This window comes from Erpetoichthys calabaricus, chromosome 1 (assembly GCF_900747795.2).
Source record: "Erpetoichthys calabaricus chromosome 1, fErpCal1.3, whole genome shotgun sequence".
Classification (NCBI taxonomy): Eukaryota; Metazoa; Chordata; class Cladistia; order Polypteriformes; family Polypteridae; genus Erpetoichthys; species Erpetoichthys calabaricus.
In genome coordinates this window covers 270611692-270634148 of record NC_041394.2, presented here as the reverse complement: position 1 = coordinate 270634148, position 22457 = coordinate 270611692, and the positions used below count along the sequence as shown (strand labels likewise).

Genomic DNA, 22457 nt, shown 5'->3' with positions numbered 1-22457 from the left:
CAACCTTTAAATGTGACCAGAATGACTTTAATCATTTACTCATCCACTGGTTTCTCAACTAGAATAGGAATTTCTCAACACCCTTCATGACAGTAGTGCTCTTGCAAAATCTAAATTATGAGCAGCCTTCTGTCTCATATTGTGAATTAACCTATTCACAGCTTTGACTAATCTACCAGCTTGGGTTCCAACTTCAGCAATAATTCCTGAGTCATCTGGAACTAGTCCATGTACAATAGGTTTTGTAGATACCACTGACTTTGACATTGTGGTATTGCTGCGTCTCTCACATCCAACTTCAACTTGTTTGTCAGCTGGAAATGAACGGAATTTGGCGATATTCTGCCTTCAATGGCATGCTCTGGTTCATAGTCCTCAGAGGAATGCACTCTTTCAGGTTCACTTGTGGTGGACAGGCCTGCCTCCCAATGTACAGGCTGATTTGAACTCATGGCACTGAGCGATGGTTCACTTCCATCTTCATCCACATTGAAAGGCAAAAAGTTGATGTGTAACAGCAAATTTCACTGAATTACCTTTTCCTGGCCAGTGACAGTATTTTTGACGTGATAGGTATGATATCTAGGGTATTTTGACATGATAGATAGATAGATAGATAGATAGACAGACAGACAGACAGACAGACAGACAGACAGACAGACAGACAGACAGATAGATAGATAGATAGATAGATAGATAGATAGATAGATAGATAGATAGATAGATAGATAGATAGATAGATAGATAGATACTTAATTAATCCCAAGGGGAAATTCACATACTCCAGCAGCATACTGATAAAGACAATATTAAATTAAAGAGTGATAACAATGCAGGTATACAGACAGACAATATCTTTGTATAATGTTAACGTTTACCCCCCGGGTGGAATTGAAGACTCGCATAGTGTGGGGGAGGAACAATCTCCTCAGTCTGTCAGTGGAGCAGGGCAGTGACAGCAGTCTGTCGCTGAAGTTGCTCCTCTGTCTGGAGATGATACTGTTTAGTGGATGCAGTGGATTCTCCATGATTGACAGGAGCCTGCTCAGTGCCCGTTGCTCTGCCACAGATGTCAAACAGTCCAGCTCCATGCCTACAATAGAGCCTGCCTTCCTCACCAGCTCGCCACAACCGTCTGGTAAAACATCTGCAGCATCTTATTGCAGATGTTGAAGGACGCCAGCATTCTAAGGAAGTATAGTCGGCTCTGTCCTCTCTTACACAAAGCATCAGTATTGGCAGTCCAGTCCAATTTATCATCCAGCTGCACTCCCAGGTATTTATAGGTCTGCACCCTCTGCATACAGTCACCTCTGATGATCACGGGGTCCATGAGGGGCCTGGGCCTCCTAAAATCCACCACCAGCTCCTTGGTTTTGCTGGTGTTCAGTTGTAGGTGGTTTGTGTCACACCATTTAACAAAGTCCTTGATTAGGTTCCTGTACTCCTTCCTCCTGCCCACTCCTGATGTAGCCCATGATAACAGTGTTGTCAGCGAACTTTTGCACGTGCCAGGACTCTGAGTTGTATTGGAAGTCCGATGTATATAGGCTGAACAGGACCGGAGAAGGTACAGTCCCCTGCGGTTCTCCTGTGTTGCTTACCACAATGTCAGACCTGCAGTTCCCGAGACGCACATACTGAGGTCTGTCTTTAAGACAGTCCACGATTCATGCTACCAGGTATGAATCTACTCCCATCTCTGTCAGCTTGACCCTAAGGAGCAGAGGTTGGATGGTGTTGAAGGCGCTAGAGAAGTCCAGAAACATAATTCTTACAGCACCACTGCCTCTGTCCAAGTGGGAGAGGGATTGGTGTAGCATATAGATGATGGCATCCTCCGCTCCCACCTTCTCCTGGTATGCGAACTGCAGAGGGTCGAGTTGTGTGGCAGACCTGTGGCCTCAGGTGGTGAAGCAGCAGCCACTCCATGGTCTTCATCACGTGTGACGTCAGAGTGACAGGCCGGAAGTCATTCAGCTCACCTGGACATGATACCTTTGGGACTGGGGTGATGCAAGATGTTTTCCAAAGCCTCAGGACTCACCCCTGTTCCAGGCTCAGGTTGAAGATGTGCTGTAGAGGACTCCCCAGCTCCAGTGCACAGGCCTTCAGCAGTCGTGGCGATACTCCATCTGGACCCGCTGCTTTGCTGGCACAAAGTCTCCTCAGCTCTCTGCTTACCTGGGCTGCTGTAATTGTGGGTTGGGGTAAACTCTCACCTATGCTGGTATCAGCAGAAGGTTGGGTGGAGGGTGCAGTACTTCGAGGTGACAGTGGGTTAGGGTGGTCAAACCTGTTAAAAACATTGTTCATCTGGTTTGCTCTCTCCATGTCTCTCTCGATGGTGGCATCCCGGTTTGAGCTGTAGCCAGTGATGATCTTCATCCCATCCCACACTTCCTTCATGCTGTTATTCTGCAACTTTTCCTGTACTGTTCCTTTGCAGCCCTGAGCTAGACTCAGAGTTCCTTCTGCACGCGCTTGAGCTCATGCTGATCACCGCCTTTAAAAGCCCTTTTTTCTGGTTCAAAAGGCCCTTGATGTCACTTGTAATCCATGGCTTGTTATTAGCATAGCAGCGTACTGTTTTGACTGGAACTACAATGTCCATACAGAAGTTGATATAGTCAGTAGTGCAGTCAACAACCTCATTACGTAGAGGCTGGATTCCCAACATTCTCCTAGTTTCCATCAACCTTGTTCACCTTTGTTGGCGATTAACACATGGTCACCCTCCTCAATCTCACATCCCTTCACCTTTCTGTTGTAAAAGTTGGTATGATGCTGCTGACTCAGTAGCATTAAATTGAGCAAGAGCCGGAGTTTCCTTGAAATCAACATGGATCTTCCTGACATAGCTATCATCGTCCGTGATATCATTGTTTCTCTCAACACTGTGAAATGTGACATGCACTGGCAACCGGGGAATCCTTCTAAACATTAGGTAAAAGGGCGCATAGCCAGTAGACTCATGAACAGTACAGTTGTATGCAAACGTCAGAGTCTGTAGCATTTGTGGCCACTTCTGCTTGTGTCTTGGAGGTAGGGTCTGTATCATGTTTCCAAAGGTGCAACTAAAACGCTCAACAGCACCATTACTCATTGGGTGATAAGTTGTTGTTCTAGACTTCTTCACACCTGAAATCTGAAGTAATTCTTGGATAAGATGGCTCTTAAAGGCAGTCTGATCTGTAAGTGCCCTCTTTGGAAATCCATAAATACAGAAACACCTGTCCCATAGCTGACATGTCACTTGTCTTGCAGACTGGTCACAGCATATGAAAGTGTGGGACATTTTTGTAAAATGATCAATGATTACTAAGACATCCACAGACCTGTCCTTTGAATCTTCTACAGACAAGACGTTGATGTAAACTAATTCAAGTGGTCCTGTTGTCTTCACAACAAGCCGTCCAGTCTGGTTCCAATGTTTTATCAACTACACAAAGATGGCAACACTTGACATATTCTCGAATGTCCTGGTCTATGTTAGCCCAGAAGAATCATTGCATTGCTAAATGTAGTGTTCTGCCCTGGCCTTTGTGTCCAGCCTCATTATGAATGCCATTTAAAACATCTTTGAGCAGTGAAGTTGGCACAATGAATTGGTGATATTTGTTCCTTGTCAAAGGGTCTTTAGTGATGCGGTACAATGTTCCACTCCATAAATTTAACCCATATTTTTAGGACCTTGGGTCTCTCTCGCCATAATGGACTTCTGCCACAGACTATATAGGGAAAAATTTGGGACAAAGCAGGATTTTCTTGCTGCTTGTCTTGAACCTCCTTTGTTGAAAATGCTGGCAGTGCACTTTGCCCAGATGGTACTAGATTATGAATGTCTTGGGCAAGCCATAAGCTTACTCATTCTCTTGGACCTGTACTCAACTCAGTATTTCCATTCAGAATTACAGGAACCTCACTATAGGAAAGTGAACGATGCTCTAGCTCACAATCTGAGGAACTGTGCCCCACGACTTCACATTGTGCACTCAACTGGAAAGCACATTGAACTATGTCATATTTGAAATGTTCGGCTTCCTCCATCAAGGTTTGATTGGGTTCGGACACAAAAGGCTCTCTACGCAAGGCATCTACGATTACATTTCTACTTCCTGGGATGTATTGTATGCTATCTCTATTTGCCATCTCTAATTGCATGCATCTAACTTTGGCTTTGTGAGGATATGTGTCAGAGGGTTGTTGTCCGTCTATACTGTGAAGGTTTGGCCTTTCGGCCAATGACTGAACTTGTCACAGATTGACCACATTAAAGCCAGAAACTCTAAGTGATGTGCTTACTCAGAACAGAAGAGAGGGCTTTACTAGAAAGAGGTGATGGGGCTTTGCTTCAGTCTCACCTTCAGGGACTTGTGACATCAAGCAAAGCATCTGTTGAAAGAATAAATAAGCAATTGAAATCAGGAGGAGCAAGCACTACACAGTTCAGAAGAACACTTTTTTAAAAAAAATTATTGATTTTATTGAAATCACACAGCATTCCATATAAATAGATCAATTTTACAAAAATAGGATTGAACACAAATCAACACCCAGCCCTGAGAAAGAGAGCATGGGCAGCAGAATAAAACTTAAAGCTAGTAAAAATAAGTAAATAGATGAATTAATAAGTGAATAAAGATAAATGGAGAAGCAAAAAAAATGAGGAGAGAATCTGCTTCCTCAGTGCTTTAAAAGCTAATTCTAAAATATTATTGATAGCAAAATACCCGCGCTTCGCAGCGGAGAAGTAGTGTGTTAAAGAGGTTATGAAAAAGTAAAGGAAACATTTTAAAAATAACGTAACATGATTGTCAATGTAATTGTGTTGTCATTGTTATGAGTGTTGCTGTCATATATATATACATATACACATATACACACACATATACACACATATAAAGATATATTATATATACATATACACATATATTTTTTATATATATATTTTATATATATATATATATATATATATATATATATATATATACACATACATACATACATACATACATACATATACACACATAGATGCACTTACAATAACATAGAAATCAATATAAACAACATTAACATCATTATCATATGAGAATATGAAGTAATATATAAGAAGCACATTTCATATAAATATAAATTATTAAACAGTAAAATCTTCTTGTATAATTTGCTACCGTGGCTTTTCGTTGGTCTGTCCAGGATTTTAAATCACCTGTAGCTTGCAAACCGTTTCACCTATTGACTTGAAATCTGGTACACATATAATACGTCACGTCTGCTATCCGCTTTATGGGTGATGATTGTATTACTCTTTTTATGTTTATTTTATTTTAGAATCAACTCCTATCTGCGCACACCAGGGCGGCCGTGGGCAGATGCGTATGGTGTATTCACTCCATGTTATCGTGCATTGCGCTGTCACTGGTATTTTGATAAAAGAATTTGAACAATATATAAGAAGCGTATAAATTATTAAACAGTAAAACATTAACATTTAAGAAGTAAAGTTACATTGAGTACTACTGCAGTGCCTTCGGGTATACCTCATTTTTTGTTTGCCCATTACATGCTTAAATGTATACATTTTTTGGTGTACCTACCCGAGAACACGCGACATATAACCGAGCGTGGGAGAAGCATGGATTTTAAACACGCGTTGAGTTCATCTGCTGGTCTCCCTCGTGGAATAACTGGTAATGTTTGACTAAAATGTACAGCGAGTAAAACGACATTACCTCCTTTTTTTTTTTTTACGATCTCTGAGATCTTGCTTTTTTTGGTTCAAGGCTTCATAAGCTCTTTTATGTGCCATGGTGTACTTAATAAGTACTAATTATCCCAAACCATCATCTTTGAATGTTGCAAGACTTTCGCCTTGTATGTAGATCGGGGTAATTACATTCATTGCATTCCTAGTCTGAATCACAATCTGATTGTATGGGTGGTTACCTGGCACTGTAGGGTTGCCACCCGTCCTTTAAAATACAGAATCGTGCCGCGTTTGAGAATGAAATTGCGCGTCCCGTTTTGAATCAATACTGGACGGGATTTATCCCGTATTTTTTTATCATTTTTTTTTTAAAGCAGCGTGTCATGCAAATCATCCCACACGCATTTTATGAAGATGCCTCCTTTCCTACTTTTGATTGGGTAATACTTGATGTCATCGTTAGTTTGATTGGTCTTTTTAACTGTCCAGTGAGGAGGGCGTGTCTTTTAAGTAGAGTCTGCAAAGTGTTGGCACTGAGATGTGGCGTCAGCGCCATAGTTGAAGCCCCTAACGTTGCGGTCAGCAAGTCGGCTAACATCCGCCATGTGCCGTCTTTCAGTTGCGAGAAGCAGATCATAGAATGGTTGAAACTGTTGCCCTTAACGTTGCGCCACGGCGTGTGGTTCGTTTATACCTCGTGTCTTCTCATTAAACTTTTATCTCGCGAATATGTTATTGCAATCCGCAGCAGGAGCGTTTCTATAAACTTAATTTAAACTTACGTTTTACACCGTGCTTTGTTTCCCTTATGAACATGCTTGTATGCTTCACTCGCTCCGTTCTCAATTGTTTAATTAATTTTTTGCTCTTCGCTGTTTCCGGCTGTTCCTCCATTTCCCCCTACTTCGTTCTTTTATCTCGCGAATATGTTATTGCAATCCTTAATGGGAGCGTTTCAATAAACTGATTGAAAATAGTTTTGCATTTACCTTTTTAGTAAAAGGCGAGCTTTTAAGCCTGAGAAATCACCCCGTAAATGCACATGTTTAATTGCACATGTGTTAATATGTATGGTTACACAGTATTAAAAGACAGTGAACAACGTCAGTTACCTTTGTTCCCGCGTTTGATAAAAGGTGAGCTTTTAAGCCTGAGAAATCACCCCGTAAATGCACACGTTTAATTGCACATGTGTTAATATGTATGCTTACACAGTATTAAAAGACAGTCAAAAATTAACGTCATTTACCTTCGTTCCCGCGTGTGACTCGTGCTGTAAATCTCTTCCTTGTTTTTACTTCACGTGATTACGTAGGAGGCGTGATGACGCGATACGTGACTCTGCCTCCTCCATTACAGTGTATGGACAAAAAATATGTTCCAGTTATGACCATTACGCTTTGAATTTCGAAATGAAACCTGCCTAACTTTTGTAAGTAAGCTGTAAGGAATGAGCCTGCCAAATTTCAGCCTTCCACCTACACGGGAAGTTGGAGAATTAGTGATGAGTCAGTCAGTCAGTCAGTCAGTGAGTGAGTCAGTCAGTGAGGGCTTTGCCTTTTATTATTATAGATTAGATCCTGCCAGGTTTTGAAAAATTTCTGCACAGATCCTCTAAGTGAGAATTTGATTTTTTCCAGTTTCAAATAGTATATAACATCAGTTACCCACTGACTTAAAAAAGGAGAGTTAGGATTCTTCCAGTTTAGCAAGATATGTCTACATGCCAATAGTGTAGTAAAGGCAATCATAGTTTGTTTGTCCTTCTCCACCTTAAGCCCATCTGGAAGAACACCAAACACAGCCGCTAGTGGGTTAGGAGGGATTGTGACACCAAGGTTGTCTGAAAGGTATTTAAAAATTTTGGTCCAGAATGATGTTAATTTGGTGCAGGCCCAAAACATTTGACCCAGTGAGGCTGGAACTTGACTGCAGCTTTCGCAGATTGGATCTTGGCCTGGAAATATTTTGGACAATTTTAAACGAGACAGATGTGCTCGATATATAATTTTTAGTTGAATAATTGTATGCTTTGCAAATATGAAGCTCAAGTGAATTCACTCCATTGCTACCTTCTACTTCTTTTCTGAGATGTTGAGTGAGAGATCCTTTCCCCACTGTCCTCTTGGATCTTTGAAAGGGAGGGACTGTAAAATGTTTTATATATTGCAGAAATGCTGTCTAAGTCCTCGGAACTGAGCAATATTTTTTCCAGCATAGAGGGAGGTGGGTGGTGAGGAAAATCGGGCAGGCTATGTTTAACAAAGTTTCTAATTTGAAGGTAGTGAAAGAAATGTATTGCTGTAAAGTTAAATTTGGAATATAATTGTTCGTAGGATGCAAAGACATTGTCTATGTACAGATCTCTAAGTGATTTAATCCCAGATATTTTTCAGACATAAAAAACTGCATGTTTGCGAGGGTTGAAAAAGGTGGTTCTTGTGCAGAGGTGTCACCGATAAAAGATTCTCTATCTTAAAATGCTTCCTACATGGTTCCATATTCTAAGTGAGTGAAGCACAATTGGGTTGTTAGTATATTGGCAATAACTTGCATTTATTGAGGCACAAACCAAGGAATGTAAAGAAGTACTGCAAGATTTTATTTCTATTGCAGACCAACCCTGTATATGTTCATCTATTTTTGTCCATGTCCAGATTTTTATAGTTTATATGTTTGCTGCCCAGTAATAAAATTGAAAATTAGGTAGAGTCATGCCACCTTCTCCTTTTGGCCTTTGTAGGGTCGCTCTTTGGATACGTGAATGTTTGGAATTACAAATAAATGCGGTTATGGTTGAATATAATTTCTTAAAAAACAATTTATTGATGTATAATGGAATGTTTTGAAATAAGAAGAGAAGCTTAGGAAGGATATTCATCTTAACAATGTAAATTCTTCCAGCTAAAGTGAGATGAAGGGTTGACCATCTATGCAAGTCTTGCTTAATTTTTTCCGTATAGATGGTGAAATTTTGTTGATAAAGAGCTTTATATTTACTTGTGATATTTACCCCATGGTATTTAAACTGATCTGCAATGATAAAAGGGAAGGTGTCAATCTAATATTGTGTGCTTTAGAATTCACTGGAAAGAGCACACTTTTATTCAAATTAATTCTGAGACCAGAAATCTTTTGAAATTCTGTTAGTGTTGTTAGGACTGCAGGCACAGTATTTTGTGGCTCTGATATATACAGTACCATATCATCTGCATATAGAGAAATTTTCTGTTCAAGTCCTTCTCTTATAATCCCCTTTATCCCATAAGCATTTCGACAGTGAACTGCCAGTGGCTCAATGGTGATTGCAAAAAGTAGTGGTGACAAGGGGCTTCCTTATCTGGTATCACGTTCTAGTTGATCACGTCAAGATTATTTTTCTTGAGTAGGGGTTTAACTACAGCAGTCTTAAAACAGTCTGGGAAGACCCCCATATCTAATGACGAATTTACTATGTCAACAATATTATCAAGTAGCACGCCCGATACTTCTTTAATTAATATCATTAATTTTTTGGTTGAAAAATACAGCAATAGCCTCACAGGTTTTACTGGAAGTACTTTGGAAGCATTCCTTTGCGTTACCTGGGTTTAGCAGACTATCAATCATAGAAAATAAGACTCTGGGATTACTAGCATTGTTATTTATAATCTTAGAGAAATAGCAGCGCCTCTCAAGACGGACTGTGTTATTGTATTCTGTTATTTTAACCTTCAATATTTCATAGTGGATAGTTAGTTTAGTTTTCCTCCATTTACGCTCAGCTCTACGACATGTTCTCTGATTAATTAATACAAATACAATACAAATTAGTACAAACTTAAGCTTCTGGATTGGTATACAGTAGTTTGATCCATGCACAAATGTTCGGACCAAACCCAAATTTCTCCAATGTAGTGAAAAGGTAGTTCCATTCAATCATATCAATCAATCATATGAAATGCTTTTAACATTCTTAAACTTTTTAAACGAATCATGATGCTCATCCAGCAGGGCTCAGTTTTTTAAAAGTAGCAAAATCTTTTCCATCGGTTCTCTTTCCTTTTGACGCAGCAGTCAAGGCGAACAAAGGCTTGGCAATACTCAAGCAATTGGGTATGAAGCGCTGATAGTACATGACCATTCCCAGAAACGATTTAATCTTCCATTGTGACAAGGTGACACCATCCTCCATCATAAGATCAGCTTTAGAAATTGCAGCAATGGTTTTAACATTGTCATGGTCAGTTGCCATTCCACTTTCATTAACAAAAGCCCCAAAAATTTTATATTCTGCCCAAGTAGATGGCACTTTTTTGGGGCAAATTTCAGTCCATGTGCTCTGAGCCTACTCAAAACAATCTCAAGTCTCCTCAAGGCCTCACTTTCACTTGGCACAAAAACTAGCAAATCATCCAGATAGCACATTACGCTGAGAATGTTCTGGTCACCAAATATGTTCATTAAATGCATGAATCACACAACCGTTGTGGCAAATGGCTAAACTCTAAAAGTTCCCTTGGGCATTGTGAAGGCAGTGTATTTTTGGTGTTCTTCAGCCATTTTAACATTATAAAGTCCATGGCACCAAAGATGTTATTCCCTCCCTGGGCAGCTAAACAATCTGCTTGATGTGGCAGGCGGTGTACAGCTTTAACAGTTTGACCATTCAACCATCTATAATCAACACAGATGCAGAGATCTCCACTTTTATTCCACACCAACACCAATGAAGAGGCACACTCAGTAACAAACTTTCGAATTATCTTCTGTTCCTCCATCTCTCAAAGGACACATCTAAGCTTATGGTAGTGACCAAGGGGCACAGCCAGTAAGGAAGCCTGAAGGGCTTGTTATCTGTCAAATGTATGTGATGGAAGAAGTTAGTGGCTTTCCACAATCCAATTTATCTTTAGAGAAAACATCCTTATACTTACATACCAGGTCTACTAACTGCCCTTTCCAATATGGAGACAATTCACAAAACTCTATATCAATGTCATCCAGACCGATCTAGCTCAACTTTTCATCAAGTTTGTAGGGTTGTGGAGCACCTACAGTGGAATCAGTCAGTGCCTGACTTTGACTGTCCCCTGTCACATTATTGCAAGAATTCTGTTGGAAGACAATGCTTAGGTCTTCAAAACCAAACAGTGGACTACATTAGAAATTATTAAGTTTCTTCTAAGGGTGATTGGTCTGTCACCAGGGTTCAAAATTTTGACTGGAACTCATCTATTGGCATTCATAAATGCAATAACTCTCCCAACGATTACATTTTCTTTATGAGTCTGTGACTTTGGCTGTTCTGTGAGAACAGCACTTACCACTGATATTGGAACAGTTGAGAGCAATTTAGACCAGACAAGGTGCTCATGCTGTGCTATCAAAGTTACTGAAAGCAATAGTTTAGGCTTCTGCTCAGCATCTTCACTAATGGCACATGCCATGGACCCATTGCCCAGCAAGGCATGTAAGGGGATAGTACCTTGAACTAGTACATCAGTATAGAACAGACTGTTTGCTTTTTTATCTTCATTGCATTTTGGAATATAACATTTTTATTTATCATTGTCCACCAATCTTCCTCATATGACAATGCCTCATTTTCAAGAGTGAGGGTACAATAGTTAACACTCACATCATCCCCTCCCAAATGTGGGCCATTTAGTTTCCCTGACCCTATGGATTATCACTGTCTGGTATGTTGGTGAAACAGAACTTAGACAGGCTCTACATTGATGATCTGTCTCTAAACAGGTAAGACACCTTTTTTCTCTCATGCAATGTGAGCGAGTGGAATATGAGGTTTCACCAACCAGACTCAGCAAGCTGAGGAAAGAGCCCATCTTGTTGGTTAGATCTTTCTAGTACTTTTGCCATCATGTCAAGAACATGCTCATATGCACTTGAATCAGATGGGACCTCTTTTATGGGGGCACACGCTACTGTATTTACAGACACTGGTTCCACCTCTGGGGGATTTACTGGGCTTGTGATGGCTGCAGCTGCTACTTGGGTGTTCCGTGGTTTTGAAATGTTCAGGGATTTATAACATTCACTCCCCTTCTGGTGTTCTTCAATGGCCTCTTGTACTTCTTCAACTGACCTATTGCTAAAATAGCACCTTAATACATCATCAATTTTCTCTGGGGTGAGAACAGCATTGGATTTGCAACTCTTCTAACCAACTCTCATTGTCTTCTTTGCTCTACCAAAAAGGTAACTCAGGATTGTAGATCCTTTGTCTGAGTCAGGACAATTAATCTTCTGCAGATAGACATCCATAACATCTATCCACTCTTGAACCGTGTACTTGTCATCTTTATCTCCCCTGAACATAGGTGGTTCTTTAATGTCTGTCCTAACAATTACAGTGACTATGAAGAGTCAGGACATGTGTAGGAGATCTCAGGTCTTTCCCTGTCTAGCACTACTGCATGACTAGGAGGGCTCAGGCTTTGATTAGCTAGTATTTGGCAAGTAATGTACTCCCCAATTTTGTTCTCAATTTCACCTATAAGCTCCTGCAACCACTGAGTAACATTGTCACTACTATTGGCAGGACTGGAACACATTGGTTTCAATGGGTCACTATTGGGGCTATTTCCCAAAGCTGGAATGTCATCTTGAAACGACACCCCTGGCCTGACCAGTGGACTGCTGCCTGTCATAAGTAACCCTCTAAAATGGCTGGGATGAATACATTAAAGGTCTCTCTTCCCCTACCAGTCATGATGAATAATACAGATAAATGTAAGAATAGCACACTTTCAAGTATGTACAAATACAAATACAAAAAAATAACTTTAAACCAACAATGAACAGAAATATGGTCTTTTAAATGTCTAAGTGACACTTAATGTGTATCACAGATCTTCAGGTCCAGTAAGGTTACATCACACAAATTCATACATGAACCCTTGGTGATCAACAGTGGCTGATAAAAAGAATCTGAGTCATGACACCAGCTTTCTGTAACCAACTTTATTTGGCAGTTTGGCAGAAATTTTTTTTATACATTTCAAAGTGAGTATGGAAATGGGAGTATGCCACATTTTTGTGCATATGCACCATTTATATATGAGTCTCCAAATCTAATCAGGTTCAATACTGTTCATTAATGTAACGAGTATTCAGTCTGTATTTAAAAGCTGATACTAATAGGGTAACCTTTAAACAAGCAGACAGATTGCTCCACAGTAGCTAAAGGCTTGGCCTACCATAGCATTTTTGTACCATGTGAATGTCACTGAGAGAATAAAATTGAATAATAAAAAAACAAGCGCTAAGTTTTACAAGTAGCCAAAATTTACACCAGGTGTTACAGACTCAAATCAAATGTATGTTTTTATTATATTGCAGAAATAATAATAATAGCAGCTCACTACTCAAAACACAGAGTGCCAGGTCTCAAACCCGGAACTTTCAGGTTATAAGGCAGCAGGTCTTACCTCTGCACCATTCAAGAATACATGTAAACTCCCTGTCGATTGACATTTGAGCATGAGTTTTTAACTCATTGACAGTCTCATGTAAATGGAATGCTTTTTTTCTTTGGTTATATTCTTGAATGAAAGCACACATGTTTATTTGATATTTAGACTAAAGTCTTCACACATGATAAACTTCACATCATTATTAGTCTTTTCTTTTTCTTTCGGCTGCTCTCGTTAGGGCTCGCCACAGCGGATCATTTTTTTCCATACCTTTCTGTACTCTGCATCTTGTTCTGTTACACCCTTCACCTGCATGTCCTCTCTCATCACATCCATGGAAAAAGTTTCTGCTTTAGGTATGTGTTCAGCATTTCTTGCATTTCTCACATTTCCTTTCATCCTACACTTACCCAGATCTTTGTAGATATGGAACACACATGAAATGCATGCATTCCAAATAACAATACATTGTTTTATTTACCCTATACAACTCCAGGCACCTCACACACAGATAAGGAGCCTTGGCTTGAGCTGGGAGAGTTGAGCTCTGTCAAGGCGGGGGATGGGACAGCAGGCTGCTTGCTGCTTGTGCTGATCCGACACAATTACAAAACAAAAGATGCTGATGGAGAAGTGCAAAGGGATTTAAGGAGGGCCAGGATTATGAGTTTTTTCGTAGACTTCAGGAATTCTACTGTTAAAGCCTGGCAAGGTAAGTGATGTGATCTGGGCCAGAACCAGAAGTGACGCCATCAAGCTTGGAACTGGAAGTGATGTTGTCGGGCCCAGAACCGGAAATGACATCATCGAGTCCAGGCGAAATTTCCCATAGCTGATGAAAAAGAAGAAGTATCAGTGCACCCTGACACCCCTTGGTCTGGCATGGAATTATCCCTTTGTGAGCCCTTCAGCTGCATCCCGTGTGCATGTGCGTGACACACAATAGAGTGGTTAATGTTATAAATAATGAATATAGCCCATGAAACTGTAAAGTATTTGTAAAATTATGCTTAAATATAAAATTTTAAAACCTTAATGGATGTGAAATCACCTACATTTTGGTAAGCTATAGTACACCCATCTTATAAAATGGACACCCATTTGACTAATATTTCTTGATTTATGAAAGAAGGCAAAAATATTGTATAAGCCTGAACTAAAGACATTGTGCACTTGGTATTATTTTCTTAGTGTTTCAGAATGGCTTTATTTCCAAGCAAGGGAATGGTTAGCAAACTACATTTTAAAAGTCAATGACATTTACTTATCTACTTGTTTTATACTGTTAGTTTTAATATAAGCTACATTACCAAAGCAAGCACACCTGCTGGAATATCTGATTTTAATTCTAGGTCTAATTATCCTCTTAGTTTGTTTGATTGTTAGTTGATTTCAACTCTGTTAAATAATTCAGTTTGTATAATGCCCAAGTACCTGAATTTTGTGTTGCAGATGCAATTTCAGAATCTAAGAGATTACTAATTTGTGATTTAGATTGTACTCTGACAAGTTAACCACATTTTGGCATAACATGTAACATACTTTAAACTTGGAATGCAGACCATCCATCTTGAAAAATCATCTCAAATATTTACAAAGCCCAGGCTTTTATTTGTAGTAAAAGGAATTCAGCTTCCTATATACTAACAACCTTCTATATAATCTTGGTAAGAGCCAAATACAATTAAGTTCCAAGATTCACTTTCAGCGTCAGTGCATATACATATAAAGTTCATCTTTAATAGCACAGATTGCTGTAAACTGGAATTTTTGGTGTCATGAAATAACAAAGTGGATAGTTTATCATTGGCCACAGAGCCTAATTTAGCCTCAATATCAGATACCTAGGGAGGCATCATACTTGAACTGATGAATTTCCATAGACTGGAATTCTAGCATTCCATGCCACAGCATGTAGGCATGGATCTTGGACTATCTTACAGACAGACCTCAGTATGTGCATCTCGGGAACTGCACGTCTGACATTGTGGTCAGCAACACAGGAGCGCCGCAGGGGACTGTATTTTCTCCGGTCCTGTTCAGCCTATATACATCGGACTTCCAATACAACTCGGAGTCCTGCCATGTGCAAAAGTTCGCTGACGACACTGCTATCGTGGGCTGCATCAGGAATGGGCAGGAGGAGGAGTATAGGGACCTAATCAAGGACTTTGTTAAATGGTGCGACTCAAACTACCTACACCTGAACACCAGCAAAACCAAGGAGCTGGTGGTGGATTTTAGGAGGCGCAGGCCCGTCATGGACCCCGTGATCATCAGAGGTGACTGTGTGCGGAGGGTAGAGACCTATAAATACCTGGGAGTGCACCTGGATGATAAATTGGACTGGACTGCCAATACTGATGCTCTGTGTAAGAAAGGACAGAGACGACTATACTTCCTTAGAAGGTTGGCGTCCTTCAACATCTGCAATAAGATGCTGCAGATGTTCTATCAGACAGTTGTGGCGAGCGCCCTCTTCTACGCGGTGGTGTGCTGGGGAGGCAGCATAAAGAAGAGAGACGCCTCAAACCTGGACAAACCAGTGAGGAAGGCAGGCTCTATTGTAGGCACTGAGCTGGACAGTTTGACATCTGTGGCGGAGCGACGGGCGCTCAGCAGGCTCCTGTCAATAATGGAGAATCCACTGCATCCACTAAACAGTGTCATCTCCAGACAGAGGAGCAGCTTCAGCGACAGACTGCTGTCACTTTCCTGCTCCACTGACAGACTGAGGAGATCGTTCCTTCCACACACTATGCAACTCTTCAATTCCACCCGGGGGGGGGGTAAACGTTAACATTATTCAAAGTTATTGACTGTCTGTATACCTTGTATGCATTGTTATCACTCTTTAATTTAATATTTTCTTTATCAGTATACTGCTGCTGGAGTATGTGAATTTCCCCTTGGGATTAATAAAGTATCTATCTATCTATCTATCTATCTATCTATCTATCTATCTATCTATCTATCTATCTATCTATCTATCTATCTATCTATCTATCTATCTATCTATCTATCTATCTATCTATCTATCTATCTATCTATCTATCTATCTATCTATCTATGTATCTATCTATCTATCTATCTATCTATCTATCTATCTATCATGTCAAAATACCCTAGATATCATACCTATCCATCCATCCATTTTCCAACCCACTGAATCCGAACACAGGGTCACGGGGGTCTGCTGGAGCCAATCTATCTATCTATCTATCTATCTATCTATCTATCTATCTATCTATCTATCTATCTATCTATCTATCTATCTATCTATCTATCTATCTATCTATCTATCTATCTATCTATCTATCTATCTATCTATCTATCACAGAATTACAAATAACTTTGTTATTATCAGTGTCAAAGCTGCCAAGTGTCTGAAAAGGTGACCTGGGCATTGGGGACCCACATTTGGACTTTGCAGAGCCCCGCCTCACTGTTACTCAAACATCCCATTGCCAAATTTGTGCTAACTGACTGAAGAGAGCAACTAAAACCAAATCATAAGTGGCAGAATAATCTAAACAAGCTAAGTCAATACATAATCCTCCAAAGTGCATACACTTTCCACCAACTAAGCATTCTTGACAAGTAAACTTATCTGGACTATTGGCAGAGACGACTAAGCAAGCATATTAAATGACACACAAAAAATTAAATAAATAAAATACTGGACATGTAGCATCATATCTATTTTGATCGGATTGGCTCTTTTAAGTAGAAAAAAGTTAAAGGATGCTGAGTCTTATCTTTGAGTTCCAGAGAAATACAGCTGTTTGGAGGCTATTGCTGTGTCATAATTATTGCTCATCTTTCTTATCTGGCCAGATGAATACACCCAGCATTTACAGATGAGAATTTAAATCTACCTGTTTACATCTATTTACATAATGCTCATAATATCAGCATAGCTTTGAGGTTGATAAAACATGTTATGAATCTTATCCTGCTCAAATTATGATGCAAATAGGTTAATCTGTTTGTGAGTTATTGCATTAGTAGTCTTTGTGAAATTCAATATGATTTTAAATCATAAATTGAGTTTGTTTCCTATTGGGCTACTACGTATGTAATAATAATTTGATAGGTTTAACAGCTTTGGCAGTATATATTATGGAAAATGTATGCAATCGATCAAACAATTTGAACTACAACTGTGTACCTTATTGTGGCTTATTATCTCACAATTAGTTATGCTTCACTTTCATTACATTTGGTGCCTTTTCACTACGCAAGTCCTAAATACATTATGAATGGAAAATGATTCCACAGGCAAAGAATACAAGAACAAAAGGATTGCCTTGCTACCTCCCAAGTGCTGGCTTGGAAAAAAGGAAATTGGAGGGAAATTTCACTAAATAGCACTCTCCTGCAGGATTCTGCATATAGGAATTTAAATGCATGGCATATGACATGGAAGAACATGCAGCTCAAGAAAAGAATAGACAAAACCCTTGAGCACATTGTTTCTTTTCAGCTAATCCAGCATCTAAATGATAACCATCTGTTTGAGTTTTCCAGTCTAGTTTCCGGCACCACCACAGGACTAAAATTGTTCCCTCTCACAATATCAATGATCTCATTCTAAATGTTAATACTGGATTACTCTGTGTGGTAGACCTCCTTGGCCTTACTGCTGCATTTAACACCAGTTACCACACCATTTTCTGAGCATACTAACTGGATCCCAGTACTTTTCCACTATCTTTCCTCTGCATTCTCCAACTAGGTGGAGACTGGGTGTTTGGTTTCTGTAAAACATCTCTTTGTTATGTGTGGTCACATGGCATAATGAGGTAATACACAACTAGAGGCAGATATTTTCAGCTTTTCAATACACCATTGGCAGGAAACCCATGAAGACACAAGGAGAGCATGCAGACTCCATGCTGGTTGGACCTGGGATGTGTACCTGGGTCTCCTTAATGTAAGGCAGCAGCATAAAATGTGCCAGTGCAAAAAATAAGACACTGTATTAGTACCTAATAAAGTTGTATCTTATAAATTAATAATCTAATGTACTGTATATTATTATGGTTTATTGCATTACTTTTTTTATTAAGATATGCTCTGTGATATTTAAGAAAGCAGCTTGAATGGTTTTAGGATGCAGGAAGAAAACAAAATTATCTAGAGTGTCTGAGCGGACACAAAAGAATCAATTCAAAAAGAGCTGGGTGTTTAATTCGAACCCAAAATGCTGGATCAGTGAGCCAGCAGCCCAACCACTGCACTGCATGTTTTATGCTGCATAGCCCTGCTCAAAGACACTTGAAATTTTATAATTTTAATTTATCATTGAACTATGGTGTTACATGTGCTAAGCAGGAGCTGTCTTATTAGATACTAGTTTTGCATTTTAAAACTGAAATGTAAACTGATATTCTATTCATGCTTCTTTATATCTGACAGTCTGTGTAGTGTTTCTAAGCAAACCTACTGTGAATAGTGCAATAAAAAAATGATTTGATTTGGTGTATTATTTCAACATTTATGATACATAATATCACCAATTACTCATACAATGTTTTCTCACTGTCTGGCTACCACATTTAAATTGTAAATAACTAAGAAATTGCTGTTTTGACAGAATAATTATGCAATTATACAATAAAGGGTAATTCCTTCCTTTACATTACTCCAATGTCATTAAGTTGAAAAAAAATCAAATAATTATGTAAGACAATAGGTGGTACTTTAAAATGTATCTGTTTTTCATGATGAATTATTCTACAATATTTGAGTAATATTTAATTATTTATTGACTTAATTTATAACATAGATTTTAATTTCTTATGCCATTTTTATTCTTACGCTGCCGATACACCGCTACAAGTTTAAAATTTTTCTTCAAATAGCGAAATTATGCCACATATGGCAAGAGGGCGCGCCCCACAGTTTGAGAACCGCTGAACTAAGGAGATAGCAGGATTAAAATGTCCAGGCGGTCAAGTATGTAGGAATACATGGATACTGAATAGAAGCTCAGACCTGATTAGTAATAGAATAACTACATGTGGAAAAAACTGTTTAGGTGATAAGTTGTTTTAGCTTTCATTTGCCAAAGGAAGTCTTTGGCATAGGTGATAACCTGGGTGAGTCGGATCAGCAATGATCTTTGCAGCCCTCTTCCTTTCCCTGGCCTCTTAAAGGACTTCAGTGTGAGGTAAGTTACAGCCAATGATCTTTTCACAGGCTTTGATGATGTGCTGCAGATTGGTGTTAGCCTGAACAGAGGCAGCACCAAATCAGACAATTATAGATGAGGTCAGAATGGACTCAGTGATGGCTGTGTAGAACTGGACCAATATTGCTTGAGAGAGATTGGATTTCCTCAATTAACAGAAAAAGAACATTGTCTGATGGACTGTCTTAATAACGAGTGTAATGTAATTGTCCCATTTAAGGTTTTATGACAACACAGTGCCCAGAAACCTAAATGATACTGTCATTCCAACAGTTGAGCCATTTATAACAAGTGATAGGTGAGCAGGTGACTTGTTCTTTAAATTTATGAAGTTTAAGGACCAAATTATTGCACCACAATCTCAGATTTTCCACCTCTTGTCTTTACAGTATATGGACTCATTATTGTTTGAAACTGAGTTGTTTACTTTTACAAAGCTTATACCTTCAAACTGCAAATCTGTACTTTTTAAGAGCTGCTTTGTTCAGCCTAAAGTATTTAAAAATTTTGGTGGTTTCTTTAGAATCTTTAAAAGAGAGTTCCTTGATTTCAAACAAATGTGGACTATTGGGGGCACTCCAAACTGATCCATGAACCCAAACAAAACACAAGGAATCAAAGAAAATACAAGAGCAAAGGTTTTTTTTCAGAGGAAGTTTAAACATAGCAGCGAGAGCACAAAGCACAACAAAATCAGGAAAAAATAACATATAACCTAATGCCACACATGGACTAACTATACATAAGAAAGCTTCCGGCCACAAGGCTGGTTCATTTTTTCATAAATATTGCACAAAACACTACCCATTCCTCCCTCCTTTGTCTTTCACCAACTGTTTCTCTTCAACCTCACCTTTACATCTTCCCACAAGGGAGCCTTTGCCAAATACTCACCTCCTAAATTCAATGGCTATGACCAGAAGGGGTTTTTAAGCTATGAACTACATTCAGAGCTTCTACATGAAATCTGGTACTCTCTTAAGTTTCTTAAAGGTAAAAATCAGGAGAATTTTAAGGTTGTTTTTAAGGTTTTTATGGTTGGGGCTTAAAGATCCCTTGACTTACTATTATTAAGTAAATACTGTTGCATTAAAACTAGGATTAAAACATAAAATCATATAATGCCAATTCTTAAATCATTTCACTGGCTTCCAATTACGTTTAATGCCACTTTAAAAATCTTTCTTCTCGGATAATAAGATATTAAATGTTTAACTCCCCGTTACAGAAATTTATTAGGGCCAATACTCTAAGGCATACACTGCAATATCTGATGCAGGTCTGTTTGTAATTAATTTAAAGAACACAAATATTATGGAAGGAGGCTACACCTATAGCTACAGAGCACTAAAACTCTGATATGATCTACAGGACAATATTAAAGAAGCCTATTATTAAAGCATAGATGTTGTTCATATCGTGCTGTAATGGATTGCACAAAGTACTGTATTTTTGATTGAGCTTGGCAAATTTATTTCTATCTTGGCCTATGTACTGGCACTTGGTTTGTGTTGAAGTTGATGAATCCTATCAAAATACAATATTTCCAGACATTTTCTATCAAAGTGAAAGCTGTTGTTGTTTGCCTGTGGATTAATTCAGTTTTTTTAAGCTGCAAATTAGATTTAACATGAATGAAATGAATATTGTGATAAGCTGGGAAATGGTGACATAAATACCTATTCACACAAGCAAGCATTAAGATTGTGCAAATACATTTCTTCAACAGTGTGCCAAACAAGTGTGGAAAAGAATACATTAATTAAGCATACACATATAATCTTGGAAAAATGCATAACTTTAACATTTCCAACATATGCCAACATTCCAGCATTCCCTAGATGTAAACCAATGCTAGGCTTTAGTTTTGTAACGCAAAATTGCCTGTGAAATATAATCCAATATTTTTGTTAGAAATAATATCTAAATAGAATAGAAAAACATGATTTTTTGAATTCAAAGAAAGCATGACTGTAACAGTGCTTGTTTGCTTTATGTTTGCTTTTAAAAACAGGAAGGAGTTTTTATTTGAAAATCGGAACTTCAGGGAGCTTGATGCTCAATTACATTCTGAGTCACAAATCAAAATGCAGGAAATGCATGGCACTTTATGCCAAACTCTTTTGCTATACTTTAAGATTTTTTTCAGAAATTTGATCTGATACATTCTCCTATGCATCATGTCATCAAACATTTTGTCCCATCAATTGCTGGTAATGGATTTTGCTGCACTGCACTATCGACAAACAAGGAAAAATAATTATGCATTTAATTTCTAATAGCATTGTAATAAACCATGTCCCAAACAGACTTTTAGCATGTTTTTCCTGCTATTTAGAATCAAAATATAGCCGACCTCTTATTTAACTTATGAGATAGCCTAATATAATAAAGATTTATGTCAAAATGATTTCACAGGATAAAAACACTGAATCTGTGTGATTCTTTTACTGTTGTAATCACAGTACCTTTTATTTTTAAAAGATGAAGCCCTGCTTAATCACCAGCAATGTCCTCCTTCTTCAGATTCCCTAGTCTGACAAGCCTAGTTAAGCTAGTTCACCCTCACAGAGTTCTTCTCTCTCTTAGAGCTGGAAGTGAACTGATGACCCACTGTTCCAAGTTTCTTTTACCCCGATCTGTGGAAAACTTACTGCAAAATGCCGTCCACTTCCTCATGATGACATGCACAGCAAACTCATGTGCACTCCAACATTCACAGGATTCAGGAAAATTTAGTCTATAAACAAAATATCAAAATATGGAGGGAAAGTAAAATAATGTCAGGAAATCTATGTAGACACAATGACAATCTATATGGACAGTGACTGGGTCAGGATTCAACCACAGATATCTGATGCTGCAAAACATTTTTCTTTTACTTCATTCTAAATGTTCTCAAAGCAAGTACCTGCTATTTTCAAACCACCGTTATCTATAAAAAAGATATAATTATAAACAAATAATCTAAAATCTTTAACATATAATGTAGAGTTTGACTTGAACCCCATGTAGTTAAAGCTAGAGCTCTGCTGTTTCCTGTCTTTCACCCAGTGCTGTTGGGATAGGCTCCAGCCCTCACACCCCTAAATTGGATTAAGCAGGCAGATGAATATTATGTCATATTGTGTTA

At 38.7% G+C, this 22457-nt stretch overlaps 1 long non-coding RNA gene across 1 annotated transcript in view; it reads right to left on the bottom strand.

Moving 5' to 3' along the window:
• LOC127526011 (uncharacterized) overlaps positions 1-21891 on the bottom strand; it is a 37920-nt gene extending 16029 nt beyond the window's left edge. The window contains exon 1 of the long non-coding RNA XR_007933637.1: positions 21793-21891. This is a non-coding gene — a long non-coding RNA (uncharacterized LOC127526011). The remainder of the gene's footprint in view (positions 1-21792) is intronic.
• Positions 21892-22457: the final 566 nt, after the last annotated feature.